This window comes from Daphnia pulicaria, chromosome 4 (genome assembly GCF_021234035.1).
Source record: "Daphnia pulicaria isolate SC F1-1A chromosome 4, SC_F0-13Bv2, whole genome shotgun sequence".
Classification (NCBI taxonomy): domain Eukaryota; kingdom Metazoa; phylum Arthropoda; class Branchiopoda; order Diplostraca; family Daphniidae; genus Daphnia; species Daphnia pulicaria.
In genome coordinates this window covers 10,110,463-10,125,965 of record NC_060916.1, presented here as the reverse complement: position 1 = coordinate 10,125,965, position 15,503 = coordinate 10,110,463, and positions in this window count along the sequence as shown.

Sequence of the window (15,503 nt, the reverse complement as noted above, 5' to 3'; positions counted from 1 at the left end):
TGCTAGGGAAGAGCCAAAAGAAGAAGGCTGGTTAGCTTTTTTTTCTGATGTCCATGCTCGGCCTCACATTATCATAATGTGGAATCCCTCTCATATCATCACGATATGGAAAAACACTAAGCTGTCTTGTAGATGTTCACTCAGACCACAGCAAAGGAAAGAAAAAATACTGACAACATAGCCTCACGGCCTCGCTGGCCACCAATTTCCATCAACACAAATCTAGCAAGAAACACAACAAAGAATAATAACTGTTTCTTACCACATCAGGTTTTTGTTCAGTCCCGTCAACAATTCCCCAGAGCTCATCACTTTGTAGTGCCAATTTCATCCCGAACTTCCATGATTCGTAGTTTCTGCCACCAAGGCACCATCCAATATGGCGGCGTCCATCCTTTTCTATCGCCAAAGATCAGTTCAATTCACTTTTCCGAACTAAAAAAAACACGAACAAAAAATTAGCTACGCGTATAGCTGGGCCCAAAACCTGTTGGTTATCAACTAACCCACTTTGAGTAAACTGTAGCAAAAGGAATCTGTGTATTACTCTCAAGAGTACCATACGCCACACCGTCTTATCTACGTACAAGAAAGCTCTGGATTTTCCCCTTCTCTCCCTGTGCAGCGTTGCGCTCTTCCCAGTTTGTTGCCTTGTTATATTCAACAATATTCAACAGTTGGGACAGATCCGGTTCCCGAGGGCAGGGGAACGGAAACACTTGCAGGAGGAGCAGCTGCCAATCGCTCCACCTGGTCGGCCAGCAAACGCAACGAACATTCGAGAGAGTCGAAACGCGCGTCCGACAAAATGCCTGGAGGAACATTGTGGGTGCCCTACCAGGCGTCACTGAAGATTGGGGGTCGATGGGGTGGTAAAAGGAAAACCGGGTGCCAACCCTCCCCCCCCCCCCCGGCCACGAGATGGGGAACCCATGGGTCGGTTGAAATCAGTGTCTCGATAAAAAAAAATGGTCGCCAACACACAGAATTTGGGCGAACAATAAAACACAAGAACGGACGAGAAAACACAACTTCAGGCGGGGGCGTAAAGTTAGAAAACCAACTGCGCCATGTTTAGTCTGAATTGAATGTATTTCGAATCACATAGACGAAATTGGACACAAGGGCAGAGCAAAGACTCTCTGATCTGATGTGTAGTCGGGACTCAAGACGACTGACTGCTAGGGGGAGACATTGGCATCGTTGCCATAGTTGATGGATAACCTTTTACAAAAACTTTACCTATCCATTTCTATAAACAGTATTTGCATCAATTCAAAAATTTTATTTGCACAATCTTGTCATTTTGTGTTCTTGCCATCCAATAAGAGACGACGTCATGCAACTGTGTGAGCTGTATCTGCAATCGTTTAAAGCACATGGGAAGCATTGAAACGATTTCGAAAAATGGTCAATAACAAAGAATTTCTCTTCAAGACTGTTTTAGCTGCAAAAACCCAATGGGAGCATAATCGAAAGCTTTCATTCGCCCCATACAATCCAATCTTCAACTTTGTGACAAAAAAGTGCGAACAGTGCAAAAAGTGCCTTCCTAATTCCATGGAAAGACGAGATACGATTATGGTTTGCATGCCATCACACAACGGTTAGTTTTGCCACCACTGTTTTTAACAATCTCACCATATGATATTCACCAAGTGGTATTACCATCGTTTTTTACCATAACTTTCACATTTCATTCGAACACTGGTTTCCCTGCTGGTACAGGACCATTTCTGGAAAGTCTTCACAAAAGAGAGTAAACAAATCAACAAAATCCTATTCCGGAGTTTAGGAAATTGGTTACTGATAATCATTGAACTAGTGCTTCAATATCTAAGGCAATCATGGGAAACATATTTGAAGATCGGTCCGCCAATTGTTCCAGACGACAGTTAGCCTGCCATTGGAGGCGCCATATCGAAAAATTCCGCAAGGAAATATCATGTTCCATCTTTTCAAAATTTGGAGGGGTCACGCGACGATGGGAATGGGGCAAAACGGGGGGGGGGGGCGGGTGGTACACTAGCAGTTGACGATGTTGTTGGGACAGATCCGGTTCCCGAGAGCAGGGGAACGGAAACACTTGCAGGAGGAGCAGCTGCCAATCTCTCCACCTGGTTGGCCAGCAAACGCAACGAACATTCGAGAGAGTCAAAACGACCGTCCGACAAAATGCCTGGAGGCGACATGGTAGGTGCCCTGCCAGGCGTCACTGAAGATTGGAGGTCGATGGGGTGGTTTAAGGCAAACCGGGTGACACCCCCCGGCCACGAGATGGGGTCCCCATGGGTCGGTTGAAATCGGTTTCTCGATAAAGAAAAAAAATGTCGCCAACACACAGAATTGGGGCGAACAATAAAACACAAGAACGGACGAGAAAGCACAACTTCAGGCGGGGGTGTTAAGTTAGAAAACCAACTGCGCCATGTTTAGTCTGAATTGAATATATTTCGAATCACATAGACGAAATTGGACACAAGGGCAGAGCAAAGACTCTCTGGTCTAATGTGTAGCCCGGACTCAAGACGACTTACTCCTAGGGAGAGACATTGGCATCGTTGCCATAGTTGATGGATACCCAATAAGTACTCGGACCAATTTCACCACCTCCACCACCACTCAGACCAACTTCACCACCTCCACCACCACTGCTCCCTACCACACAAACCTTCTTGTTGGTGAATTCGGTATTACGGCCCAACACGTAACGGCGTTCCTTAATGGAATTGACGTTCTTAGGCTCCAGCTGAATCCAAAGTTTGGTTAGCGACTTGATGTGCGAGGCTACAGCAAGGGAAGAAATCATCTGCTCTGGAGCGAAATTGATATTCTTTGGAGCGTGACTCAAGGGCGATGTGGACAATTGGCGCTGGACCAGGGATACACCATCATAAGTGCTGCGCTGAACACGGAGGATTCCATCGGCGGTTTTGAAATATTTGACGTAAAGGCAGAGAGTTCAACCAAACGACTTTTGAAAACTCCGGCAAAATCTTTGTGAAAAGCATCTGCCCCATGAAGGCAGCATTTGAAAGCATTGGCGGCAACATGATCAAATTCAGGGGAAGTTCGCGCAAATAACTGGTTTGCTCAACTGGTGCTCGGGTTTATTTGAACAAAATTCAAACAATTTAGAATATATCTAATATCTAATTATTTTTTATTTTTTGTTTGGTTTTGTTCAAAAATTTTAAAAATATAACTGCTTTCCATGAGGCCATGACCATGACTAGCAACACGTTTTTCAGGGACAGTAACCAATCTAACTACCAATCAGGATTTATGCAACAGAATAAAAAGGAAAAAATAGCTGTCTTCTTATCCTCGATTTTTTGACATTGTGAATTGTGAAAAGTTCGAATTATAAAAACTATCTCATAAAAGGTGAACAACATTCGTTCCATTTGGAAGAAACTATGAATGGAATAATACTTTTACATTATCTAAAGCCTGATCTAAAGAAGCTAGTTAAACTCAAAAAAAGGTGATATAAGATGGATTTGCAATTACAAGTTGTAAACACGTATTTCATTTTTCATCTTTTTTCTGCGAACAGAAAGTGAGGAAAACTCGAGTTGCCTTCTGACCAAATAACTCTGGAATCTGGATGGAACGAAATTGTCTCCTCATCAAAGCCCTTATATGAATTAGTCTTATTTAAAGCAATGTAAAAGAAATTGTTTATCAATAAAAAAATTGCATATTTAAATTTGTTCGTTCAAATAACAACTTTAGGTGTCATGGATGATGAGTTCAGTGGCTTGATGAAGCTCCTGAGGTAACAATTTCTGATGATGAAGTTGGTAATGGGGCCTCCAATGTGGAGAATTTAGTCACTGACTCTAATGGTGAAATGGCTGATTCTATTACCAATGGTTCCAACCATCAACATTCAACATGTTCTTTTTTTTCTATTGGAGCGTTGTTTGCGTGGCAACATTTTTTAATTTTTTTTTCAAACAATAAATATTGAATTGTTTAAACAATTTTTATTGTTCAAAAACTTTTTGGTTTGTGAACAATTTTGGCCAAGAAAATTGTTTGCAAATTGTTATATTTAGAACGAAATTAAGGTCATCATTATTATATGCTTTGGTATATGTTTTCAATGTCATTCATATCGTTCTAGCTTTAACCTGGTATCTGCATAACTTTTGTCTGGTATTCGGTAATATTAACTGCTGTACATAGGCAATAGAGTTGGCTAACGTCCGAAGTTGCCAGTTCGCTGAAATTGTGAAAAATCGATTGGACACGTAAAAGTAAAATGTCTTGCATTGCGGCTTATGGAGTTTCGCCCGTTTTAGTTTTAGTTTCTAATTTTCCCCTTTAAGTCGTCTTCAGTTGCTATTCTTAATTAGATAACTACATTCCTTAGTTATCAGGTAATCTTTTAAGATTTATTTCCCCTCGATAGTCATTGTAGTTTATTTATTATGAATTATCCCCCCTCCCGTAGTTGCCGGTTTTTCCAAATACCGAGATTTTAAATGTTAGGGGCAGGGGGAGAAAAAAGACAGGCCATCTCTAGGACCTTTTTTTTAGACTTGGTTTTTGGAAAACCGGCAACTACGGGAGGGGGGAACAAAGGGAACATAACTGAGAAATGAAAACTTTTCATTTTCACATCGAAATGAAAGTGATTGCTCAAATGGCATGGGGGTCATCATTTCAGATGAGGTTATAGAGCTAACGATGCTCTTTTTTTTAAGCCCTAAAGAACTCTCCTAGCCCTCTTTTCCGTCCAGTACAAGAGAGCCAAAGTAGTACGATTTACTACTGGCCCTCTCGACTGTGCGGAAACTTTTACCTCCAATTTAAAAGGGACGTTCCCGTGAACGAAAAAATTCCCAAAAAATATATGCTATAAACCTTAAGTCTAAGAACACCCTGTCCAAAAATCGTTTTCGTCCGACGAAAACTTGATTTTTGGCGAATTTTCAAAAAACCCGTTTTCCCATAAGCTTCTCTCAGCTGTGCGGAAACTTTGTGTAGCTACTGTAATTAAAATAACAATTCAAGCATAGCTCACAAAAAAAAGTATGAGAGGCTGAGTGATTCATAGTAGCCTAGCCCTTATCAAAAGTCGTATCTCTTCCATTGCAATGATGAAGAACCCACTCAATTTTCTGTTAAGGTATACCACGAATCAGTCAGGCTGCCGTGCGTCACGGTTGGCTTCGGCCTCCTAGCGATGTTAGAGTGTCTAGTGCTGCCGCTAGATGCCACTTCACTCAGAATAGTGTATATCCCTGCTACGCAGAGCTTCTAATGCAGAGTCGCACACACACACTTGTCGTTACACAGCTTGTTATTCCCTCTATAAGAGTATTTTTTTAGTTTTTCTTTGCGATAACTCAAACCTGAGTTATCGCGAAAAAAAGGTGAAAACTTTGGCCCGTAAGCCGCCGTGTTAAAAGGGCGGAAACACTCGTCATGTTTCCAAACTTATAAATAATCAAAAAATCTCATTAAGTCTTTCGGTGCATTACGTTAAAGTACGAGATAACTTCAATTTTCATTTTCAATTTTTTTCATTTATATTATCTCAGTTAAAAAACGAAAAAGTAGAAATTCCATTTTTTCCGCTCCCATCCCTTTGTTTTCTCTCGCGCCAACGAAAAAACAAAGGGATGGGAGCGGAAAAAATTGAATAAGGGCTCTTCGGGATCTGTTTTATTTAGCCGATTTATCTGGCAACGAAGCATGGTTCGAGACTTTTTTGAGGGAAGAACGGGGAGAAGAGGGAGAATGGGACGAATGGGGGAGAAGAGGAAACGTGGGTCCCCTTTTTTTTCGTACACCCTCCTCCCTCCCACTCGTCCCATTCTCCCTCTTCTCCCCGTTCTTCCCTCAAAAAAGTCTCGAACCATGCTGCGTTGCCAGATAAATCGGCTAAATAAAACAGATCCCGAAGAGCCCTATAAGGCTAACGCAGGCCGATTTAAAAAAAAAAAAAGTCGCGTTTCCCTAGCCCTAGCCGTTCAACTGCAAAAAAAGGCCAAAGTGGCCTAATTTGCATAAGATCCTCTCGGCATTCCAAAGACTTTTAGAACCGGCTAAAATTGATTAGGACTTTCACTATTGCGCAACACTTATGAATAGCAAAGAGAAACACCACGTGAATTTGCTGCTATAATGGAAGCGCGATTTCTCTGTATACATGGAAACAGCAATCTTGGTTCCTATTTTTTTCTTCACATTCTGTAAATATTCCTCCTGAATATGAAAAATTATCTCCTGCAAAAATTATAGTAGAACAATTGATTTTTTAGAAAACCCAAAATAAGATTGCATTGATAAGCTCTCCGAGAGCTTTTGCTTTGATAAACATCAACATATAATTTCCAATCTAGATGAATTTCTCTATGTATATGTTAATCGAAGGTTCAGGGGGAAACAAGAATAAGAAATAAGAAAAAATGAAAAGGGACTCTATTGCGTATTTCAGTCTCGGTCATCCATATAACATTTCCCTGAAACCTCCGGTGACTTTCTCCCCATATTCTGTCTGTGAAGTGCGCGTCAACCTGGGCGTCAACGTGATCGACACTGCAAGAATAAAATCGATGGGTTCAGGGCGTTGGTGGTTCACAGATCCTCCTTTTTCATCCACCCCGCCAAAGAGGTCTTGAAAGAGGTTATAACCTCAAAGGGTTATTGAGCACGTCGAGTGCGAGAGGCTCGAGACGTGACGCGGATCTTCTTTCAAGATCGACCTCGGCATTCCAGTTATCTGGTGCTCGGTGCATTTCATCTGCAGAGATCGATATCTGTGCAATTGTCGTTGTTGTTTGTATGGAAAAACCCGAAATCCGATTTTCCAGCCAAGAAGCAAGTGGAGTCTAGTTGAAAGATCGAGGATGAATTCAATTATTTATGGGACAGCCAATAGACCAGCAATCAAAGAAACACCATTTACTCTATGCTAAATTCTTTACGTCGCCGCCCCTTTACAGTTTCTGAATTATTTGATTATACAATCCAACGGAATTTCTAGAGAAATTTCCCATTCAAGTTTACCTTATTACGTAGGCCTACTGCACAGTTCAAATATGAATGAAATGGGAAGTGGGCGGAATTGGGTAAATATTGGTGCAAACGCCCGGTCTACTGGACAAAGAGCTATTCATTTGCCCAGGCAACAGGCATAGAGGGCAGATAATTAGTAAAAGAACGAGAGGAAAGGTCTCGTTACTTTCCTTTGTAAACCAGCCCCGTTATTGATCATCATGACTCTTGGACTTCACCAAAATAATTAAAAGAAAAAAAAGGGAGATGCGGAGATGAGCGTCACCCCTTCGAGGCTTCGACGGCTTCGACGGACATGTTTCGTCTGCCGGCCCCATAGGTCTCTCAAATCTTCCTTGAGTTGTTCCCCGACATCACCTTGTCCTTATAATATCTACGCAGTCCCATACTCTCCCTGGAAGGAGAAGAGAATTCAAACAAAATAAAAGGAAAATAAGGTAGAAGGGAAAAAAAGGAAACAAGGAAGAAAAAAAAATGTTCGTCACTGCCAGAAATATTTTGGATCGATCCCGGTTCTTATAGATATAGCGTTTGTGTAGGGCCGTAAAAAAGATTGAGAAAGAGAGGAGGGGGAGACGGGAAAAGAAGGGCACCAGTGCGGATCATCAAGGACTACTTTTAGCTAAGCTATAAGGTCCTACAGCCCAAAGATGAGAAATATATCAAATGTGTGATCCTTCCCTTAATATTATTTTTTTTCTTCGTTTTTTTTTTCTACGTTGGTTCTTTTTACTTTTTTTTAACGTCTTTGATCTGTTATCGATTTTCACCTTATCAACCGAAATCATTTCTCACTTCAGCATCTTTCTTATTTATTTTATTTTCCCCATTTCATTTTTCAGCTCAAAAAATTTTTATATGGGGACTAGAAACGTTAAGTAACTTATCTTATCTTATCTTATCTTCAAGAAGCACGGGGAGGGGGAAGTAGGCAAACCAGGACGACGGCGACAATTCACAGGGATCTGGGCTCAGTTGCTTGAACGGGCCAAAAAGATCCTTCTACCTTTGAAGTTGAGGCTTGAAAGGCAATGGGTTGGTCCTTCTTTTCTTAGCTTTCCCTGAATAGATTGAGCCGCGTAGCGCACAGCTGGTAGATATGTTATATTGCGTGCAACAGGTATATGACTTGACTCATTCGGTCGTGATTTGCCGTTGCTACGACAACAGTCGTCCCTTGCTCAGTTATAAAGTGTATCTCCGGCCGGGGCTCGGAAAGGGAAAATAAAACCTACTGGGTTGCTATTCTAAAGTAGATATGTGTATAGGCAAAAGGATTCAATGTTTTTGATCATCGGGCTAGCAGCTAGCTCGCATCGGTTGTGTGTCTCTATGCATCAAGTCGTCAACAGTCAACACACAGTCTGCAGACAGGGCCAACCTAAAGGGATCGTCGCTATTATTGTTGGTTCAGAGGAGGAAAAATCTATATTATATACAACGCAGCAGCATCCAATTGGGGCCTTATATTCCCTTCGCGAACGTCTCGATGAGAGTTCAGTAATGGGAAACAAAAGCTTCCCCCCAAAATCCATTCATCAACTAGACAGGGCTGGAGAATTATTCAAGTGGTGTCCCTGATATGAAGCTCTCTAACCTCTTCTATATAGTCACGGAGATGAATGGAGGTGCACGCAAACGTGTAATAAAAACGGAAGAAAAAGCGGAAGTGTGCGGCCTATATGTCAAGCGCATCCGGGACGTCAACCGAGTTTGCCACCTATTATGTACCGAATATCTACTTAGACTGAAATATAAGGTTACATTTGATATATACTCGAAATGTGCCTTCTGTCTGCGTCGTGCACATACTCTGGTGACGGCAGCAATAATTCCGAATGATTAATTTCCAGCAGGGTGAAAAAAATGGGAAACTTGTTATTCTGGAATCCTGACAAAATATTAAATGATGAATACTCTTCTCAAAAGTAAAAGTTTAAAAGTTAACCCGTGACAAACACAGACAGTTAGAAAACATTTTTTTACTTCAATTTCCAGTTGCCAAGAAAAAAAAAGGGAGAGACAATGAACGACAAAGAAAAGAGGGGGATTTTAATGATGTACACGAAACTATTTTGCTAATTGACGAAAGAACTGTGCGACAGTAGTAGCCTATACATTACACGCGGACACAGTATAATCTCGCTAGTAAGAAAAAAGTCGATCATCCAGGATTTGAGTTGCCGGTATTCACGTGTGCAGTAGAACGAGTTTTTACTGGTTTTTACGCTAAGCTGGGCTTGACATGTACACCGGAGAGGACGGAAGAGCATGACAAAAACGAAAAAAACAAAACAAAAAATAATAATTTGACTGATGTGGAAAGTCATAAGTGCGTTACGCTCTCAAGGTATTAGATATCTATATACTACCGTACCACGCATTTGTCGCATTAACTTGGATTCTGGAGTATATTTCTAATATCTGTAGTATACGGAACGCCATATCTAGTTGGGGTCCAAGCTAATCGTAGGCTACTTCTACATGTCTCTGTCTAGTCGATTATTGGAACCACAAATCGTGTTCATCTCGTAATCTTATGTGCTGCTGGCTTTCATTAAAATATTGAGCAGGCTGAGCAGTCGGAGCGGAAGGAGCCGGAGCGGTGAGCGTTCTTTTGGCGGATCTTGTTGCGGTTCGAGCTATGTCTCGTCAGAAGAGAGCTGTGATACTTACAACACAAAGTATCGCGTATAGTCATGCTAGGTATAAACTATAAAATTCAGTTTTACTATTGTAAAATTGACTTCAAAATTGAAATAGTTAATAATAAGCTACATAAAGGTAACTCTATTTATCTCGTTTAAAAGTTGAATCCCTCTACGATACAACGTTGCACCTTACTATAGTTTTGTCTTTGTGTCTGAAACTGAAAATACAAGTTATGGAAGGATATGTGCTACACCGATAGTTTTGACACATTTTATGTTTTTCTAACAAACCTAATATATATTAACCACACAGGTGCGGCTGGCGTTGGTAAAACGGCGCTTGTTTCTCAATTCATGACGTCCGAATAATACATGAACATCACTTATACGACGACGCTTCTTTGGGTACGATAAATTTGTTGTGGGCGGTTATTTATTCTCGATTGTATAGTGTTATCATTTTTAACATCTCTAACAGAAATCTGGAATACGTGTATATACGCTACAAGGGTTTCTTAGATTTTATTCTTTATATATACCGTACTGTATCTGTATCATTTGGTTCAGTATATGAACTGTGGAAGATTGTTGTATGTGGGAAGCGTAGTTATTTGACGCCTGACGATGTATAACCTTTTTTTTATTTTTAAACTTTATTTTAAAGCCTTTGATTGACAGAAATTGTCCATTGACGTAGATAAAACTAATGTGAAATATAAACAAATAATAAAAAAAAATTCATTATTGAATTTCCATTACATTCTTGTAAAATTGGATTTGTGATCAGACGACGAATTTGGCGAGAAAACAGTCCATACACGAGGTTTGGTTTTCCATCATTCAAACAGAAACATTTTAATTTTCTTTCTAAACTTGGTGGGAGATGGATAAATTTGTAAAATGTCCAGCTCGAACGCTTTCGATATAAACAAACAAGTTCCGGCCGGCTTTGGCCTCTTTTAAAAATTAAAACTAGTTAGTGGAGGGTGGTTCCCCCCCTCCACTATAACTTTACACAATCAGACACACACACAGAGAGAGAGAGAGCTCGGAGAGGGAAAATAAACGCACGAAGAATCAATCAATCGCGAGGTATAAAAGCTTAATCGAAACAATAAAGATAAATGCAGAAAATGCAACATCTTTATTATAAGGCTATATAAGATACTCTCAAGTATTGATCTCAATGTTTTACGTATTTTCGTTTTCTAGTGTGTGTGTTTTTTTGTTGTTTGCCATAATAGGAGGAGATAATCAAATTTCATTAAAAAAAAGAACAAACGAGATTATTTTTAGGATAGAGAAAAAAGAAAATTAGCCTATCTCGACAAACAAACAAAAATTCTAAAAGTTCGTTATTTTTGGTTATTTATTAAACAAATACTTGCTCATGGTCATCACGGAAGATCAATGTTTATTACGTATCTAATTCCTTTTTTGGGTTGTCTATATTATACACAAAGAAACACTAGCACGAGTCTTTATTTTCATTTCGACCCTCGCATTTTTACGTATTTTCGTCATTATCACCAGCATCAAGAGAAAGATGTGCGCATCATTTTTGTGCACTGCCATGGCGGCGGTTTGTTTGTTGGTTTTTCACGAAAATATATGGAATAATCGGGCGAGAGAAAATGAAGAGATAGTGGAGAGACAAAATGGACACAAAAATGTGAGTACACAGTCACAATGCTGACGTGTACTCGTGGGATTTTCTTTCTTTTTTAGAGGAAGAGTAGGAGTGGTCAATAGTTTCTATCGAATCGCACACGGAACGAATCAACACAACGCCCATCGCTGTCTAAATCGATCCGTCCGAAGGCTAAGCAAAAAAAAAAATAATAATAATTGACCAATGGTTTTTTAAATATTTTTTTTACTTGCAGCTTGAATTTTTAAATGATTTCATTTGTTTGTTTGTGTGTTTGTGGTATCGGAAATATCACAAGCGAGTTGAAAAATTTAAATAAAAAACCCAAATTATTTTTCTCGAGAATTTCAAACATGTGTTCTACTGGATTAATAGCCCTACTTTATCAACTATAGTTTGGAGGGGATTGACGAGAGAGAAATGGGTGGGGTGCAAGTGGCTTTAATGTGACGCAATAAAAATGAATTTAAAAAAAAGTATAGAAATTTGTAATAGACGAAAATATTATCATATGTTATTCCAGACCCAGACGACTCGTCAAAACCTCGGTCAAAACTGGCGTATGCCGGTAACGACAATCAACAGCCTCTATATACTTTCAAATAATACTCTTGTAATAGTCTCACCCTAACCCCCTCCCCCAGCAAGAAAATGAGCCACTAAAAAAATTTTCGATTTGTTCATCATTTTCCCTCCTCCGATTATTCCCAATAAATTAAAAAGATCCGGGGGAATGGAGAAAAATAAAATTCGTCCCGCGCAAAGTGCAGCAGCACCTTACGAAAAAGAAACGGTCAGCACGCTCACGGATAACTAAAAAACAATTCCAAACATCCACAGCAAACAGTTCACATTTCGCCACCTGCAATATAGTCAGCTGTTCCAAACCAGCTCTGAATAGAACATTGACGTTCAAAAAAATTTCTCCAACAGCGTCCGAGAGTAGAGAAATGATCCTTGCAAATGGTGATTTATTCTCATTTCACTGGCTGTCGAGCAATGATTTTCTGGAACTGAACGACATAAATAGCGTTAAGTCCACCCCTACCAGTCTAGCGATTACAAATACGGAAGTTTCGCTGTCTACTCTCAGAAAAAAAATCAGCAACAAGATTCAGAAGCTATGGAAAAAGGAATGGTCCGAAAACACTAATAAAGGTGCCATCACAAGGAGTTTCTTCCCCTCCCCAGCCGATGCATATCTGCTGAAGGGTGTTTACATCAGCCACCAAATCACTCAGTTATTGACAGGTCACTGTCAACTAAACCGCCATCTCTTCATAATCAAGAAAATTCAGTCACCAGTGTGTGACTGTGGCACCGAAGAAGAATCCATCGAGCACTTCCTTTTCACGTGCGGCCTGTTCACAGCGCAAAGGAAAACATTCAAAGAAGCTTGCTTGAAAAAAATAAGGGACTATCCACCCCCACTAACAACAGTAGCAACGTCATCAGCCATCTGGAAAGCACTTCTAAATTTCATCAAGGAAACTCGGCGATTAGATCACAAAAGAGAAGAGTGAAACCCATAGTAATAGCGCACATCTTTTAATTTTTATCCGTCTTACAAATTGTTTTAATATATCCACCACACTATCACTTTCCTACTTATCCGCCTTGAAATTCAGTCATACCCTCCAACTATCCTTTCAAATCCGTCTTCGTAAAATTAAAAGATGAAACCTAATGCAAAAGCAAACCCCTGCTCCTATACATATCAAATTTATTATATTTACAAAACCTATGTCTCCATATTTGTCTTTTAGTTGTGATAACATTCATGTATAGTTTATGAGCACAGGCAACACTCAAGTCTGAGTAGGCCTGGTAATACAAAAAAAAAAAAAAAAAAAAATCCTCACGCAAACACATTACCCAACAATGTAGAAAGATAAAAAAAAAAGCGCATGACAGAAACAAAAACGAAAAGTTACAATCAAAAGACGGATAAACTTTTGACAACTTTTTTTCTTTTCTTTAAATAATAATAATAATCAAAAGCGCCACTAAAAAAATTTGTTTTAACCAAACAACGGTCGACAACGGCGGTTGTAAGCTATAAATGCATTGCGTATTTCTGTTCCATTAATCTTTTTTTATTTTATCCAAAAAGGGAGAGAGAAAAAAAGCAACCGAAAAAACTACACGAGTTCAATTTGAAGACCAAAAACAAAAAAATTATTATCATGTGAAGAGAACAATGTTGTTTTTTTTTGTTTTTTTTTTTCTTTACGTACAGTAAGTTCATCGATTATTTTTGTGTGTTCATTTCCAATAAAAAAAAAGTCCAAATTGGCCTGGCTCACCTGAATCCCATCGTCGTTTGTGTGATGACTACAAGTTGAGTTACGTATTTCAAGGAGTTCAGTGTAAAAAAAAAACAAAAAAATCAGATCAAAACATTACGTATATATATGAGTTTAAAGGGAAGTGGAGGACTCACACAAAAATCTAATTTTGTATTGTATTTACGTATTTTTTTTAAAGAAATTTCTTTGTTCAGTTTTCATTTTGTTTTCGCTTGTTTTTTTGTTTTTTTGAGAGCATTATCAGCCATCATGGCGAGTGAGTGAGAAAGTGGTCGGCTCTGAACACAAAAGAACGGCCATTGGCCCGAAGGGCGAGCCGGACGAGCCAACCAATCATTCCGGAACAGGGGTATCGGGAGTCTCTCCATACCACTGTTCCGGGCTACAATCCTCCGCTGGGGTTGGTTGTGACTGTACTACTGCAGCAGCACACTACACACTAGTCGTGTAGTGTGTGCGAGGCCGTTTGTGCTGCCCGTTTCGAGGATGGCTTCACACGCAATCATCTCCCGCGCTCGAGCCATCTCATCATCGATACCGGTAATCATTGGTGATTGGAAAGGAAAGGGTATTACAGTAGCTTGCACTGGTACGCTCGGTTCATTTGCTATACATCCATTGCAGGAGATACGATATAATTTCAACAGATTTAATTTCAACTGTACTCGAAACAATGCTACCCTCACTTCCCATTATCAACTGAAGGCAAGCCCGACCAATCCACATTTACATCCTGCTTCGCAGAAACAATCATCTCACCACAAATCTAAAAACACATAGCACCAAAATGTTGAAAATATCGTTCTAAAGATAAAATAAAAATATATGCGTGATCTACTTTGACTAGACGGACAAACTGCAAAGCTTTTGCTTGATCTCAAGTGCGTTTAGCTTTTAATGACACTGCATGTTTTAACTCCTGTCTACGTGCCAACGCATTTTCGATGCCCAAAGGAACCACAAAAGAAAGAATTAAACCAAAGTACTTATTAATTTTTAAAATTATTAATTGGAAGTGCTAATTCTTATTGACGGTAGAATCAAAAGTTCCTCGTCAGGTTTTACTCGTTGATCTCATTCTTTGGCACTGCCAAATTGGCAGTAAGTTTGGAAACTTTTACTGTTGGAGGAATAGATGGTGCAATATTCGGCGGCAAAGGGGCAACTCGTACAGGTATTATTGGTACTGGAAGGATTGGAGCAGGGAAAAATAGCTTTTTTTTTTACTCTTCCATAGCAGAGTTCTTCTCATTGTCGTAATAACGCAAAATTCTTTAAAATGGTTGAATAAAAAAGTTTAAAAAAATTTTAATACTAAATAAAATTAATTCGATAACTCTTCATTCGTCACCCTCGGTTTAAGTTTAAACTACGCCACTTCTGCTTTTGAGCATGCTTTTGAGACTTAAATCAAGTTCGCGAAGACATACTTATATTATTTATAAGAAGTGGGAACAGGATTTATAAATAACAATGAATACATAGACAGAACCGGGCAACCGGCTATACACCGCATGAATATCCCAAGGAGGAAGGGGGAAAAGGACAGGCAGGAGAAGTTGTAGAGAAATCACGCAATCGACCCCAGGGCCTTCTTTATTGTTTCGCGGGGCTATAGTTCGAGAGCCTGCGTGGCCCACTCACAATGAGCGTGAGTATGTTTTGAAAAAGTAGTAGTACCAACGTTTTCGGTAGTATGGACTGATCCGGGACGATTCATCAGCAAATAAAAGAGTGGTCCACAAGAACTTTTGTTACTTTTCCTGTTGCGTTTAATTAACAGAGCGTCTCGATGACTACAACAAACTCAGTGCGTGTGTACACACGGCATTTGTTTCCCGTCCTGGAACTTTTTTT